General features: G+C 52.0%; 19 non-coding genes across 19 annotated transcripts; all 19 read right to left on the bottom strand.

The window, feature by feature from the left end:
• Positions 1 to 134: 134 nt before the first annotated feature.
• Positions 135 to 216, bottom strand: Trnal-uag (transfer RNA leucine (anticodon UAG)). The gene has a single exon. It is a non-coding gene; the product is annotated as a tRNA-Leu (tRNA).
• Positions 217 to 288: 72 nt separating this feature from the next.
• Positions 289 to 370, bottom strand: Trnal-uag (transfer RNA leucine (anticodon UAG)). The gene has a single exon. It is a non-coding gene; the product is annotated as a tRNA-Leu (tRNA).
• A 72-nt stretch (positions 371 to 442) lies between these two features.
• Positions 443 to 524, bottom strand: Trnal-uag (transfer RNA leucine (anticodon UAG)). Its single transcript has one exon. It is a non-coding gene; the product is annotated as a tRNA-Leu (tRNA).
• A 71-nt stretch (positions 525 to 595) lies between these two features.
• Trnal-uag (transfer RNA leucine (anticodon UAG)) lies at positions 596 to 677 on the bottom strand. Its single transcript has one exon. It is a non-coding gene; the product is annotated as a tRNA-Leu (tRNA).
• Positions 678 to 748: 71 nt separating this feature from the next.
• Positions 749 to 830, bottom strand: Trnal-uag (transfer RNA leucine (anticodon UAG)). Its single transcript has one exon. It is a non-coding gene; the product is annotated as a tRNA-Leu (tRNA).
• A 72-nt stretch (positions 831 to 902) lies between these two features.
• Positions 903 to 984, bottom strand: Trnal-uag (transfer RNA leucine (anticodon UAG)). Its single transcript has one exon. It is a non-coding gene; the product is annotated as a tRNA-Leu (tRNA).
• A 72-nt stretch (positions 985 to 1,056) lies between these two features.
• Trnal-uag (transfer RNA leucine (anticodon UAG)) lies at positions 1,057 to 1,138 on the bottom strand. Its single transcript has one exon. It is a non-coding gene; the product is annotated as a tRNA-Leu (tRNA).
• Positions 1,139 to 1,210: 72 nt separating this feature from the next.
• On the bottom strand, positions 1,211 to 1,292 carry Trnal-uag (transfer RNA leucine (anticodon UAG)). Its single transcript has one exon. It is a non-coding gene; the product is annotated as a tRNA-Leu (tRNA).
• Positions 1,293 to 1,365: 73 nt separating this feature from the next.
• Positions 1,366 to 1,447, bottom strand: Trnal-uag (transfer RNA leucine (anticodon UAG)). The gene has a single exon. It is a non-coding gene; the product is annotated as a tRNA-Leu (tRNA).
• Positions 1,448 to 1,519: 72 nt separating this feature from the next.
• Positions 1,520 to 1,601, bottom strand: Trnal-uag (transfer RNA leucine (anticodon UAG)). The gene has a single exon. It is a non-coding gene; the product is annotated as a tRNA-Leu (tRNA).
• Positions 1,602 to 1,673: 72 nt separating this feature from the next.
• Trnal-uag (transfer RNA leucine (anticodon UAG)) lies at positions 1,674 to 1,755 on the bottom strand. The gene has a single exon. It is a non-coding gene; the product is annotated as a tRNA-Leu (tRNA).
• Positions 1,756 to 1,826: 71 nt separating this feature from the next.
• Trnal-uag (transfer RNA leucine (anticodon UAG)) lies at positions 1,827 to 1,908 on the bottom strand. The gene has a single exon. It is a non-coding gene; the product is annotated as a tRNA-Leu (tRNA).
• Positions 1,909 to 1,981: 73 nt separating this feature from the next.
• Trnal-uag (transfer RNA leucine (anticodon UAG)) lies at positions 1,982 to 2,063 on the bottom strand. Its single transcript has one exon. It is a non-coding gene; the product is annotated as a tRNA-Leu (tRNA).
• A 72-nt stretch (positions 2,064 to 2,135) lies between these two features.
• On the bottom strand, positions 2,136 to 2,217 carry Trnal-uag (transfer RNA leucine (anticodon UAG)). Its single transcript has one exon. It is a non-coding gene; the product is annotated as a tRNA-Leu (tRNA).
• Positions 2,218 to 2,289: 72 nt separating this feature from the next.
• On the bottom strand, positions 2,290 to 2,371 carry Trnal-uag (transfer RNA leucine (anticodon UAG)). Its single transcript has one exon. It is a non-coding gene; the product is annotated as a tRNA-Leu (tRNA).
• A 73-nt stretch (positions 2,372 to 2,444) lies between these two features.
• On the bottom strand, positions 2,445 to 2,526 carry Trnal-uag (transfer RNA leucine (anticodon UAG)). Its single transcript has one exon. It is a non-coding gene; the product is annotated as a tRNA-Leu (tRNA).
• Positions 2,527 to 2,597: 71 nt separating this feature from the next.
• Positions 2,598 to 2,679, bottom strand: Trnal-uag (transfer RNA leucine (anticodon UAG)). Its single transcript has one exon. It is a non-coding gene; the product is annotated as a tRNA-Leu (tRNA).
• A 72-nt stretch (positions 2,680 to 2,751) lies between these two features.
• On the bottom strand, positions 2,752 to 2,833 carry Trnal-uag (transfer RNA leucine (anticodon UAG)). Its single transcript has one exon. It is a non-coding gene; the product is annotated as a tRNA-Leu (tRNA).
• A 10,187-nt stretch (positions 2,834 to 13,020) lies between these two features.
• On the bottom strand, positions 13,021 to 13,093 carry Trnam-cau (transfer RNA methionine (anticodon CAU)). The gene has a single exon. It is a non-coding gene; the product is annotated as a tRNA-Met (tRNA).
• Positions 13,094 to 14,320: the final 1,227 nt, after the last annotated feature.

The following is a 14,320-nucleotide window of genomic DNA, read 5'->3' as shown; positions in this document are numbered from 1 at the left end:
CCACTCCTGCCGAGGAGACTGGTGCCTAAAACCAGCGCCTTAGACCGCTCGGGCCACGCTACCACTGCTCCCCTGCCGAGTGACGGTCGCGTGCGCTTTTTGCCGAAGAACGCACGTAAAAAAGTGACACAATATGGCAGCGGTGGGATTCGAACCCACGCCTCCGAGGAGACTGGTGCCTAAAACCAGCGCCTTAGACCGCTCGGCCACGCTACCACTGCTCCCCTGCCGAGTGACGGTCGCGTGCGCTTTTTGCCGAAGAACGCACGTAAAAAAAGCAACACAATATGGCAGCGGTGGGATTCGAACCCACGCCTCCGAGGAGACTGGTGCCTAAAACCAGCGCCTTAGACCGCTCGGCCACGCTACCACTGTCCCCCTGCCGAGTGACGGTCGCGTGCGCTTTTTGCCGAAGAACGCACGTAAAAAAAGCAACACAATATGGCAGCGGTGGGATTCGAACCCACGCCTCCGAGGAGACTGGTGCCTAAAACCAGCGCCTTAGACCGCTCGGCCACGCTACCACTGTTCCCCTGCCGAGTGACGGTCGCGTGCGCCTTTTGCCGAAGAACGCACGTAAAAAAAGGACACAATATGGCAGCGGTGGGATTCGAACCCACGCCTCCGAGGAGACTGGTGCCTAAAACCAGCGCCTTAGACCGCTCGGCCACGCTACCACTGTTCCCCTGCCGAGTGACGGTCGCGTGCGCCTTTTGCCGAAGAACGCACGTAAAAAAGTGACACAATATGGCAGCGGTGGGATTCGAACCCACGCCTCCGAGGAGACTGGTGCCTAAAACCAGCGCCTTAGACCGCTCGGCCACGCTACCACTGTTCCCCTGCCGAGTGACGGTCGCGTGCGCTTTTTGCCGAAGAACGCACGTAAAAAAAGTGACACAATATGGCAGCGGTGGGATTCGAACCCACGCCTCCGAGGAGACTGGTGCCTAAAACCAGCGCCTTAGACCGCTCGGCCACGCTACCACTGTTCCCCTGCCGAGTGACGGTCGCGTGCGCCTTTTGCCGAAGAACGCACGTAAAAAAAGTGACACAATATGGCAGCGGTGGGATTCGAACCCACGCCTCCGAGGAGACTGGTGCCTAAAACCAGCGCCTTAGACCGCTCGGCCACGCTACCACTGTTCCCCTGCCGAGTGACGGTCGCGTGCGCCTTTTGCCGAAGAACGCACGTAAAAAAAGTGACACAATATGGCAGCGGTGGGATTCGAACCCACGCCTCCTAGGAGACTGGTGCCTAAAACCAGCGCCTTAGACCGCTCGGCCACGCTACCACTGTTCCCCTGCCGAGTGACGGTCGCGTGCGCCTTTTTGCCGAAGAACGCACGTAAAAAAAGTGACACAATATGGCAGCGGTGGGATTCGCACCCACGCCTCCGAGGAGACTGGTGCCTAAAACCAGCGCCTTAGACCGCTCGGCCACGCTACCACTGTTCCCCTGCCGAGTGACGGTCGCGTGCGCCTTTTGCCGAAGAACGCACGTAAAAAAAGTGACACAATATGGCAGCGGTGGGATTCGAACCCACGCCTCCGAGGAGACTGGTGCCTAAAACCAGCGCCTTAGACCGCTCGGCCACGCTACCACTGTTCCCCTGCCGAGTGACGGTCGCGTGCGCCTTTTGCCGAAGAACGCACGTAAAAAAAGTGACACAATATGGCAGCGGTGGGATTCGAACCCACGCCTCCGAGGAGACTGGTGCCTAAAACCAGCGCCTTAGACCGCTCGGCCACGCTACCACTGTTCCCCTGCCGAGTGACGGTCGCGTGCGCCTTTTGCCGAAGAACGCACGTAAAAAAGTGACACAATATGGCAGCGGTGGGATTCGAACCCACGCCTCCGAGGAGACTGGTGCCTAAAACCAGCGCCTTAGACCGCTCGGCCACGCTACCACTGTCTCCCCTGCCGAGTGACGGTCGCGTGCGCCTTTTGCCGAAGAACGCACGTAAAAAAAGTGACACAATATGGCAGCGGTGGGATTCGAACCCACGCCTCCGAGGAGACTGGTGCCTAAAACCAGCGCCTTAGACCGCTCGGCCACGCTACCACTGTTCCCCTGCCGAGTGACGGTCGCGTGCGCCTTTTGCCGAAGAACGCACGTAAAAAAAGCAACACAATATGGCAGCGGTGGGATTCGAACCCACGCCTCCGAGGAGACTGGTGCCTAAAACCAGCGCCTTAGACCGCTCGGCCACGCTACCACTGTTCCCCTGCCGAATGACGGTCGCGTGCGCCTTTTGCCGAAGAACGCACGTAAAAAAAGTGACACAATATGGCAGCGGTGGGATTCGAACCCACGCCTCCGAGGAGACTGGTGCCTAAAACCAGCGCCTTAGACCGCTCGGCCACGCTACCACTGTCTCCCCTGCCGAAGTGACGGTCGCGTGCGCCTTTTGCCGAAGAACGCACGTAAAAAAGTGACACAATATGGCAGCGGTGGGATTCGAACCCACGCCTCCGAGGAGACTGGTGCCTAAAACCAGCGCCTTAGACCGCTCGGCCACGCTACCACTGTTCCCATGCCGAGTGACGGTCGCGTGCGCCTTTTGCCGAAGAACGCACGTAAAAAAGTGACACAATATGGCAGCGGTGGGATTCGAACCCACGCCTCCGAGGAGACTGGTGCCTAAAACCAGCGCCTTAGACCGCTCGGCCACGCTACCACTGCTCCCCTGCCGAATGACGGTCGCGTGCGCTTTTTGCCGAAGAACGCACGTAAAAAAAGCAACACAATATGGCAGCGGTGGGATTCGAACCCACGCCTCCGAGGAGACTGGTGCCTAAAACCAGCGCCTTAGACCGCTCGGCCACGCTACCACTTATTTTTTTATTTTTTGCCGGTCTTCGACGTGACAGAGAACAAACTAATGTGCACACATTGAAAAATCGCATTCGGAAGCAATTGTACATGATACAAGAGAAAAAAAAAGCAAGGGAAAAACAAAAGCCGCCCGTCCTTGTTGGGCAGGCGTTGTCACATTAAAATTCCTTCATGGTTGTCAAAGGTTCTAGCATTGACAGCCAATCCGGTACACACTCTTGCATTCTCTGCACTTCAATAAATCTGGCCATACATTCTTTGAAATAAATGCGCGCGGGCCTAGCGTCAGGATCACAATGGTACCCCGCCAATCGTGCCCGCCATAGACAGTGGAGCGCATTTAACATGACAAGGTCCTAAGGGACCCCGTCATCATCTCTACATGCCAGAAATCGTATCCCATGGGGTCCAGCGGCAACTGTTTCTTGAGGGTTCGCTGTAACACATCCCAGAAGTAAACCCCCTCCCAACAGTGCAAAAAAACGTGGTCTATTGTTTCGGGCTGCTTGCAGATCAAGCAGTGCGATCCCCATGGTACCGTACAACCCCGTTCTTTCATAAACGTCTTGACGGGGAGCGTTCCTGTATGTAGCATAAAGAAAAAAGTTTTTACGCCTGGTGGTACCTGCATGCGTTTCACCCGTTTGAGCACATCCTGTCCAGGCGCTCACTGTATATGGCTCTGTAAATTGGCACTGGGAATAGTACATCACAAAGATCTCTATACAGTGTTTTCCTTTTAACTTCACAAAGATAATCGTTTGAGAAGCGCACAGAGAGGAAGCGTACACTATCGACCACTTCCTTGAAATACCCACGCAGTGTTGTGGTCATGCTTTCTACACTAACTACATATTCCGGCAATGCGTCGCTCAACCTGAGCTGGCACACAGTGCGCAAGAAGGGGTCACGCTCATCCCGAAAAAACAAAAATCGATTTACCATCTGTCTACAAAAAGATGAACCAAGCCCACACCCCCGTCCTTCACTCTTCTGAACAAGTTTGTTCGGCTGCACCTTTCCCATGTCGAACCCCAGATGAAAACAGCAAACACTCTGTGCAGCCTTTGCACGTTTGCTCGAGAACAAAACAACACTTGCATGACGTACATACAACTTAGAAATAAAAAAACATGTTACACACAGTCGCTCTTGCAAAAATGGACAGGTTAGTGCCTGCCCATCTGTCTGCCTTTTCTTTCATTTCTTTACTTTAGGCTCCTCCAGTATTCATCGCTACTTATTGTAGCAGTCTAGGGGAACCCCGAGATACCTTGGCGGAGTTTTGACCCAGTTGACGTTCGCGAAGTGGTCCGGAGCAGACGGCCACTCCCCGTGCCACAGCCCGAGGGATTTGCCCCAATTTACTCGGCTGCCAGTTACATCGCAGAAATGTTTCACTACATTAATTGTTTCGGTTATGCTCGCTTTGTCCTGTACAACACACTGCAATGTCATCTGCATACGCGAGCAGCTTCACTTCTGTCGCTGCTAGTCTAAAACCGCGTATTGTCTCATTTTCCGTAATTGCCAGACACATTGCTTCGATATAATATAGCAAACAGAAGCGGACTGAGGGGGCAGCCTTGGCGCACTGAACGCATGATGTTAATGGGGGCCCCCAGTGACTTATTAACAATTAATCTTGTTGTGCAGTTCTGGTACGCCAAGGCCACGCCCTCAGTGATGATGGAACCGACGTTAACATGATCTAAGATGGCAAACAAAATAACATGAGCGACACAATCAACGCATTCTCGAGATCGAGCTGAAGAACTGCAACGCCGCGATAGGTGATGTCAGAGCACTCGAGAACACAACGCATCTTATGGATGTTCGAAAAGATAGTTCGCCCCTTGATGCCGCAAGTTTGGTGGTCTGCTACTATATCCTTGATTACGCCTTGAAGTCTACTTGCTAAAACCTTCATTAATATCTTGTAATCGACGTTTGTTAGTGAGATTGGTCTATATGATGTCACGAACCTCAGTTTATCTGTTTGATCGCTCTTAGGGATTAGTATGGTGTGCGCTTTTCCAAAGGAAGGTGGCAAGGATTTCTGTTCATATGCGTCATTAAAGACGTCTGCTATCAAAGGGGCCAGTTCGCTTTTAAAAGCCTTGTACCACGCCGCGCTGAGACCATCAGGTCCCGGCGACTTGCCCATGTTCAAATCGTCGATTGCTTTCTCGACTTCCCCCTGGGTTATTTTGCCTTCCAGTCGCTCTTTGGTGTCTTCACCCAATCGCGGCATGCGGTGGAGAAAGTCAGATTTAAAAGCCTCTACATTTGCTTCCTGAAACGCAAAGAGCGACTGGTAGTAGTCGAAAAAGGCGCGACCTATGCTTTCGTTGTCTTCAACCACAGTGCCATTTATTGAAATCTTATCTACATGGCTTTGTCGTCCATGCGTCTTCTCTAGACTAAGCGCCCTTTTAGTGGGCGTCTCCCCTGCCGCTAGCGCTTCTGCTCGTGCGCGCACAATGGCACCTTGATAACGCTCCTTGTCGAACAGTTCGAGCTTTTCTTTGACGTTTCGCACGTCATCTTTGTACGCACCGGGATCTCGACATTCAAGCGTTATCAGCTGCTTAAGCAGTGTCCTCAACCCTTTTTCTTTCATTCCCCTCTCAAATTTTAGGCAGCTCGATCGTTCTAAGGCTTTCATTTTAACCTTTTGTTTAAAACATTCCCACTTATCTGCGATTGTTTCAGCTGTACCTTCGCGTAGTTGAGTAACCATACTGCGTACTGCCTGTACAAATGGCTCATCGTTTAGTAATACCGCGTTCATTTTCCACCTATCCCAATCGAAAGCATTTCGCCTTTTTTCTATACCTACATGGCATTTGACTAGGCAGTGGTCGGAAAACGACACTGGTAAAACGCAATAACCATGGCATGTTGGAATCATATCCAACGAGATATACATGCGATCCAGTCGCGCATGGCTACTGCCCTGAAAACGCGTAAAGGTCACTTGGCGCCCATCTTCCAGACACTCAAATACATCTTCAAGTTCATTTTCACAGATAAGATTTGATAGCACGTCACTACTTCTGTCACGCATACCGGTATTGCCGACTCTATCTTTAGCGCTCAACACACAATTGAAATCACCTAGCAGGATTACGCGCTTATCACAACGTACATACTGTACAAGGTTCGAAAAAAAAGTGCACGCTCATCCACTGAATTCGGCGCGTATATGCATATGACGCGGAACTCAGCTTCACACATAACAACATCGCAAAAAACTATCCTGCCAGACTGACAAGAATATACACTTTCAATCACTAGATTAGGCAATTTTTTCACAAAAAGTATGCACCCACCCGATGTGCCTATCGCATGGCTAACCACCGCGAAATATCTATTCGTGAACCGCCGCACCATGCTCCCGGTCTTCCCCTCTCCGTCCACCTTAGTCTCCTGGACGGCTAGTACGTCAATGTCTTGTTCAGTGACCAACCGTAGGAGCTGACACTGCCTACGACTAGCCGCCAACCCTCTCACATTTAATGTGGCAATACTAAGGGACGGAATTTCAGCCATCTTGGACTAAAGAAAAGGTAGGCCCGGAGCATGGTGCTTACCGTTCACGACTAGCCCTTGGCTAGCCGCCTCCGGGTCCTTGCGGCTTCCCGGCGTTGTTCGTCGGTGGCGCATTGTCCCCAGGCTTTTTCTCGGTCGGGACATTCGGCTTAGGCTTGAAGCCCATGCGTCTCCCAAGAGGCGTCTTCGTCGGCGGCCCCTCGCTGGTGCTTCCTGCACCCTCGTCCCGGTTAGTTTCGTCGTGCGGGCGCTTGACTGGGCCCCTGGGTGTCGCTGGCCGGTCGCCGTCGTTGACGGCCTCGTCCTGCTGCATTGCCATGGTGTTGTCGTCGGGGGCGCCTTCACTACCGCCTCCCGTCACCTGGCCTTCGGCGGTCTCGACCTGTACGCGCTCTCTTGGCTTCTCGGCAGCATCAGCCACCTTGTCTTCCGCACCTCCGGTCGACGTGCCACTGCTTGTCGCGGTGGTCACCAAGCTTCCTGCTCCTTCAGCGGCGTCCTCCGCCTCAACCACGTCCATGACATGCTCTGCCACGACGTCGGTCACTGCTGGACCTGTCGCGGCGGCATACGACTTGACGCAGTCATCGTAAACGTGGCCGAAACGCCTACACCGGGAGCATCGGGGGACCTTGCACTCACGGCGAACGTGTCCCGTGCCCTGGCAGCGCAGGCACTGCATGGGCCTGCCAGGAACAACCACCAGTGCCAATTCCCCGCCGACGCGGACCTATGCGGAAGGTCCTCCACCTTGACGCAGCTCTTGAGCTTCAGGAGGACGGTTCGTGTGGTTGAGGTTTTGTCCCCCATGCCGTGGACCCGCCACCTCTCCCGGCTCACCTCCTCCACCTTGCCAAAAGCCGCGAACGCCGTCCGGACGTCCTCGTCGGCAACACCGTACAGCAGCCAGTGAAGTCTAACCTTCACCTGCTGGTCCTGCGGGTCGACGATGACGCACGGTCGTCCCTTCACCTGCAATTCTTTGAGGTCCACCAGCCGTTTCGTAGCGGTCGCATCCTTGAGGGTCACCGCCCAGACGTGATTAATCTGGTACGCCCCTATGCATGCCACGTCAGGTAGCAAGCCCGTCGGCAGTAGGGCGTCCCTGAAATCCTCTACCTTGTAGGGTCTAGCACGCACATCACCGTGCAAAAACACGGTATGAATTGCCACTCGTCCTTTAGGCAGCTGAGGCAGAATAAACGGGTACTCCTTGTCGTCATCGTTGGTCCTGTTTCCGTGGCCAAATGTGACCGCTGTCGCTGCCCCGGAAGAGGCCATGATCCTACAACCGTTCAGCTCGGAAGCAGAATGACGGCCACGCTACCACTGTTCCCCTGCCGAGTGACGGTCGCGTGCGCCTTTTGCCGAAGAACGCACGTAAAAAAAGTGACACAATATGGCAGCGGTAGGATTGGAACCCACGCCTCCGAGGAGACTGGTGCCTTAAACAAGCGCCTTAGACCGCTCGGCCACGCTACTTTTTTTTTCTTTATTGCCGTCGTCGACGTACAAAATCAAGGGTTACAAATGATAAAACGTGCCAGCCACACTTTGGCCAACACAGCACTAAAATCTTTTCAGCTGCCACCAGGTCATCCAGTACATACATCCATTGTGGTGGATCAGGCAGTGATTTGTAAGCGTCTCTCACGTAAGCAACACTCTCAATGAAGTGTTCTCGCACCGGTATTACAACCAAGTCTGCATGTTCAAATTGCATGCGAGTTTTCCACATAGCGTGTAGGCCCAGGACCATAATGAGGTCGTATACGGTACTTGCCTATGAGGTATCTATTGGCAAGAAGCGTATTCCATACGGGTCTAGAGGTAACTGCTTCTTCAGCGTTCTCTGCAGAACGTCGCAGTGAAAGATCGGGTCCCAGCAATCTAGGAAAACATGTTCTATTGTTTCTGGTTTTTTACATAAAAAGCAGTTGGTGTTCCAGGGGATGAAAATACCCTTGCTATGAAGCCAGGTCTTAACGGGAAGTGTGTTTGAATGCAATTGGAAGAAGAAGGACTTAGTTGATGGCCGTACTGGCATTTTCTTCACTCTTTTTAGCACGTCCTGTCCGGGGCCTCCACGGTGGGGCGAGCGGTACAAAGGTACGGGGAGCATCGTGTCCACAAGATCTCTGTACAATTTTTTCTTTGTAACGGTGGACAGATACTGCTGTGAGAAACGCACATTTAACATCATATATGACATCACCACTTCACGCAGGTATGCTTTCACAGTTCCCGGCATGTTCTGAGCCGACGAAACAACGAATCCCGGAAGAAGTCTGCCCAGCCAGACTTGTACTATTGTTCGAAGAAAGAGATCATTTTGATCCCGCAGAAACACAAAGCGTGACACAATTTGTCGCAAAAACAAGTGAACCAGACCAAGCCCACCTTTCTTGACCGGGAGAAACAAGTTTGTTCGACTCGTCCTCTCCCAGGTAGAGGCCCAAATGAAAGTAGCGAAAATGCGGTGAATTTTTTGTACGCTTAAGCGCGCAGCACACAACACATTCATAACATACCATATCTTAGAAACTAAAAAGAGGTTGCAAACAGTGGCTCTAGAAAACATTGACAATTGCTTTCCTCTCCAACCGTCAGCCTTTTCCTTTGCTCTCGAAGCTTGGTCGAGCCAGTACGGTTCGGCCTCACGGTAACTTCCGAGAGGCACCACCAGGTACTGTGTAGGTAACTTTGACCAATTCAATCGAGAAAAGGTCTCCGGCGTGTCTTCCCAACTCCCCATGCCAGAAGCCATAACTTCTATCCCAATTTATCTGGGCTCCAGCTGAATCGCAAAATTTTTCGACTACAGTAGTTGCCTCTTTAATGCTGGCTTTATTTGTGCAGAGAATCACGATGTCGTTTGCATACGCCAATATTTTAAGGTGTGCTGCCTGTAGTCGATAGCCTGCTATGCGGTCGTTGTTTTTAATGGCCAAACAGAGTGGCTCGAGATAAGCAGCAAACAGAAGGGGCGAAAGCGGGCATCCTTGACGCACCGACGAGAGCACACGAAAGCTATCGGTGAGCTCCCCATTAACAATGATTCGCATTGAGCAGTCTTTGTACGCCATCGTTACGCCTTCCGTTATGACATTGCCAACGTTCGTATGTTCGAGTATGCATAGTAGAGCCTTGTGCGAGACGAGGTCGAAGGCTTTCGCCAAATCTATCTGCATCATCGCGACGTAATTGCCAATCGCGTCGCAACACTCTAGCACACTTTGAACCACGTGTACATTTGTTGTAATACTGCGGCCTTTAACGCCACAAGTCTGGTGAGGCCCTACCAATGTTTTGATGACACTTTGCAGTCGTTTCGCTAAAACTTTCCTGAATATTTTATAGTCAACGTTGGCTAGAGTTATCGGGCGAGATGAGCCTGGCAACAAACGTTTCTTTTCGTCATCACTCTTCGGGATTAGCACGATATGCGAGGTTGTGAAAGACAAGGGCAATCTTTTTCGGTCATACGCTTCGCTGATAACTAGATGGAGGACATGAGCCAGCGCTGACTTAAACGTTTTATAGAAAGTAGCCCCTAAGCCATCAGGCCCAGGTGCTTTACCGGGCGCCAACTCGTCTATTGCGCACTCTATCTCACTCAGGGTAATGGGATGTTCTAGCCGTGCCTTAACTTCTTCATCGAGCTTTGGCATCAATGAAAGGAATTCTGTCTGGTAGCCATCTTTAGGTTCGCGTGGTCGACCTAAGAAGGCTTTGAAGTGATCGACGATCCCTTGTTTGATGTCGTTTTTGTCGGACGTGATGTCATTGCCTTTAGCTAGCTGGCGGATTTCCTTCCGACATGCGTACCTTTTCTCGTCTGAGAGAGCACGTTTTGTTGGCGCTTCTCCCGCCCACAGCTTCTCAGACCTTGATCGCACAACGGCCGCTTTGTACTTCTCAGAGTCTATCCTTTCGAGTTCGGCTTTCACTTCCTTTATTTCGTTAACATACACACCAGGCTGGACACTTTCCATGCTGATGAAAAATTGCAGTTGCTGGCGAAGGTTCGTTTCTGCCTGTTTCAGGTTATGCCGAAGGACACTGCTTCTTTCAATAGCCATTGTTTTTACTTTCTGTTTAAATTCTTCCCATTTAATGGCGAAGCTTGCTAATTCGACTGAAATCAGGCTTTCTAGTTCCTTCGCAACAGCATCAACGAAAGCATCGTCATCCAGCAACTGCGCGTTCAATTTCCAGAGGTCCCAGTTAAAGGTGCGTTTGATCAGTCTTTTCCCAAAGGTGGCAGTTACCAAGCAGTGATCGCTATATGCAATGGGTTGCACATCATATTCACTACACAAGGGCACCAATTCGGCTGACACATATAATCTATCTAGCCGAGCGTGGCTATCACGCTGGAAGTGAGTAAACTGCGGGTGAGTACCACTCGCGAAGACACTACCGATATCTTCCAAGTCGTAATCGGGCACCACTGCATTTAGCAATTCAGCACTCTTATCGCGTACGTGTGAAAACTTTGCGCGGTCGTCAGCAGTGCATACACAGTTAAAATCGCCCAGCAGTATTACCACCTTGTCACACTTTACGTACTCTTCAAGACGCTCAAAGAAGGATCGCCGGTCTGTTTTAATATTCGGTGCGTAGACACAAATGACACGGAAATCCTTATCGCAAAAACAAAAATCAGCCACTAAAAGGCGCCCACTTTCACACGAAAACACTGACTGCACACAAATGCCAAAGTTTCTTCGAATGAATACAGCGCAACCACCTGATCCACCAACAGCGTGAGAAACGCACACGTCAAAGTGCGCACGAAAATTGGACACCATTCTGTCGGTTAGTTCTTGGCTCTCTATCTTCGTTTCTTGGATTCCCACAAGATGCAAGTCATTATCTAAGAGTAGCCGGCTTAGCTGACATTCCCGCCTTCTTGCACCGAGCCCTCGTACATTTAACGTGGCTACACGTAGCGCTCCTTCGATATTAGCTGCCATGACTACATGGTAGAATGGTGCCCATCACAGTTCGCAAGGACGAGCATTCATAATGACGTGCCGATAACCGCGTCGAATGCCACAAAAGGGAGCACAACCCGACCTCTCGAAAGCAACACTCACATGCAACTTCGGGCCCTCGTTCCTGACACATATCCAAAAGAATAGCGCTCAGGGTGACGGCCATTGCACTCACCAACCCCCCAACCCGCCTCAAGCTAAACACAGTACAGAACTACGGAGGCGGTTTACCCGCCTGCCGTGGATCGGCCGTAATGTTCGGCCGCAGCTTCAAGGTTGGTCTCCTCATACCTGGCGTTTTGGGCGGTGGCTCGTCTCCGCCGCTGCTGTCCTGCGTCGTAGCCAGGCTATTGGTCTGGTCGCGCGGGCGTTTCCCCGCCTGCAAGTTAGCGAGCCCGGTATGGGTGTCCATGTCTTCCTGTTCAGGGGCGGTGGAGGCCGCTCCCGGGTCAGGTGGGCTCTCTTCCTCACGGTTCGGCATGGCTACAGTGCCCTCTACTTGCTCTTGTTGTTCAGTGGCGACGGCTTCATTGACATGTTGCCCCTGTTCCTGAAGTCGTACCTCCGTCTTTGCCGCCTCGCCAGCTGCTTCCTTAGCCGTGGACGATGTGTCTTCCATGTCCGCCTCGTCCATGAGTAGGGCGGAGTTGTCGTCGTTGCTCACGGGTCCGGTCACGCTAGCGTACGTCCGCTCGCACTGACTCTCTTCGTGACAGAAGCGTCGGCACGCACCACACCGCGGTATGCGGCAGTCGCGACGAATATGGCCTGTTCCGCGGCAGCGTAGGCAGAGTGGGGCCCTGCCCGGCACAACCACGAGAGCCAGCTCGCCGGAGACGCTCACCTGGTGCGGGAGATCGTCCAGCATTACGCCTGGCTTCAACTTCAGCGTAACCAGTCTTGTAGTAAAGTTCTTATCAGGCACGCCATGCACCCGCCACCGCTCGCGGGCGACGTCCGTGACCTTTCCAAACGGCGCGAAGGCAAGACGCACGTCCTCGTCAGGAACACTGTGCAGCAGCCAATGCACTTTCACGCGCACATCCTGGTTGGCGGGGTCAATGACGAGGCATCGGCCCTTTTTGACCCGCAGCTCACCAACGCTTACTATCTTCTTCACGGCTTCGTCGTCCTTGAAGGTCAGGGCCCAAACGTGGCTCATACGGTAGGCCCCGAGAGCCACCACTTCCGGCAGGAGCGATAACGGGGCAAGCGCATCGCGGAAATCTTCCACCCGGTATGGGCGGGCCCTGATGTCACAATGTAAAAAAAACTGTGTTCACAGCAAAACGCCCTGTTGGCAAACTCGGCAAAACAACTTGATACTCGTCAGCAGCAAAATTCCTGTTACCGCGGCCGCTCTGGGCCGCTGAAGCCGCTCCTACGGAGCCCGTCATCATGCGTCCGTCACGCTCGGTGGCCGGAAGCAGAAAAGCACTGCGCTACCGAGGCGGACAGAGAACAAAAGGAAACACGCCCAATCTCATTCCTGCTAGTTGAGACGGCGTTGAGAAAGTGAACTGCTGCGGAACAGTGAGACTGCACAAGATTGCAACATACTTCCTTTCTAGTGCCTAAAAGATGAGCAGCACTGTTGCTTAAGGCAGCAAAAAATACATGGCCGCCTTTGCCCCGGGTGAGGATCGAACTCACGACCTTCAGATTATGAGACTGACGCGCTGCCTACTGCGCTACCGAGGCTTTTTTTTTTTTACTTTATTGCCAGTTCTCGACAGGTTCACCGACACACTGTCAGCAAAACAAACAAAATGCATAACTAGGACACGAAAATACAGAAGAAAAAAACAAGCTCTTACATAGGCAGCCAGCATGACTTGGCTGACTTTGTCTTTTAAAATTCTTTTAGGGATGCCAAGGCCTCTACCCTTGGTAGCCAATCAGGCACATCAACTTGTGCTTTTTTCACCTCCAGAAAGCGTGACATGTGTTCATGGAAATGTATGCGCGCAGGCCGCGCTTCTGGGTCACAATAGAAGCCTTGCATTCGGGATCGCCATAGACAGTAGAGGCCAGTCAGCATGATGAGGTCAAATGGGACCCCGTCCTCATTATCCAGTGGTAGAAATCTTATGCCCTGCGGACGTAAGGGCAATTCTTTCTTCATTGTTCTTTGCAGAACGTCCCAAAAGTACACCCCCTCCCAACAATGTATGAAAACATGGTCTACTGTATCAGGCTTTTTACAAATCAGACAGTTTGACCCCCACGGTATGTAAAACCCGCGTTCTTCTAAGAAGGTTCTCACTGTCAGGGTGCCAGTGTGAAGCTTGAAGAAGAAAGATTTCACTCCTGGCTGCACGTGCATTCTTCTTACTCGTTTCAAAACGTTCTTTCCCTGACCTCCACTGTTTGGCTCTGTACATCGGTACTGGAAAAATAACATCGCACAGGTCACTGTACATTTTCGTTCTTTTCACACTGAACAGATAATTATTCGAGAACCGAACAGACAAAAAACGAACACTGGCTACTATCTCCTTGAAGTACCCAACCAAAGTACCAGGCATAATTTCGCTGCTGATAACAAGCTCTGGTAACGCACCACAAAGTCTCACTTGACACACCGATCTTAAGAACGGGTCTTTGACGTCCCGAAAGAAGAAAAAACGGCTTACAAGCTGCCGCACGAATAGGTGTGCCAGACCCAGGCCTCCCTCTTTCAGTCGCCTGAAAAGATTCGTGCGGCTGCAGCGTTCCCAGCTGGAAGCCCAAATAAAAACGGCGAACACTCGGTGGAACTTCTGCACATGCACTCGCGAACAATACAACACTTGCATCATGTACCATAATTTACTAACAAAAAACAAATTGCACACTGTCGCTCATGGCGAAAATCGATAGGTGTGCACCTTTCCACCTCTCCGCCTTTTCTCGTGTTTCTTTGACTTGTTCTAGCCAGAAATCATC

This window comes from Dermacentor silvarum, chromosome 3, assembly GCF_013339745.2.
Source record: "Dermacentor silvarum isolate Dsil-2018 chromosome 3, BIME_Dsil_1.4, whole genome shotgun sequence".
NCBI lineage: Eukaryota > Metazoa > Arthropoda > Arachnida > Ixodida > Ixodidae > Dermacentor > Dermacentor silvarum.
The sequence above is the reverse complement of the archived record's forward strand: the minus strand, read 5'-3'. Positions and strand labels throughout refer to the sequence as shown.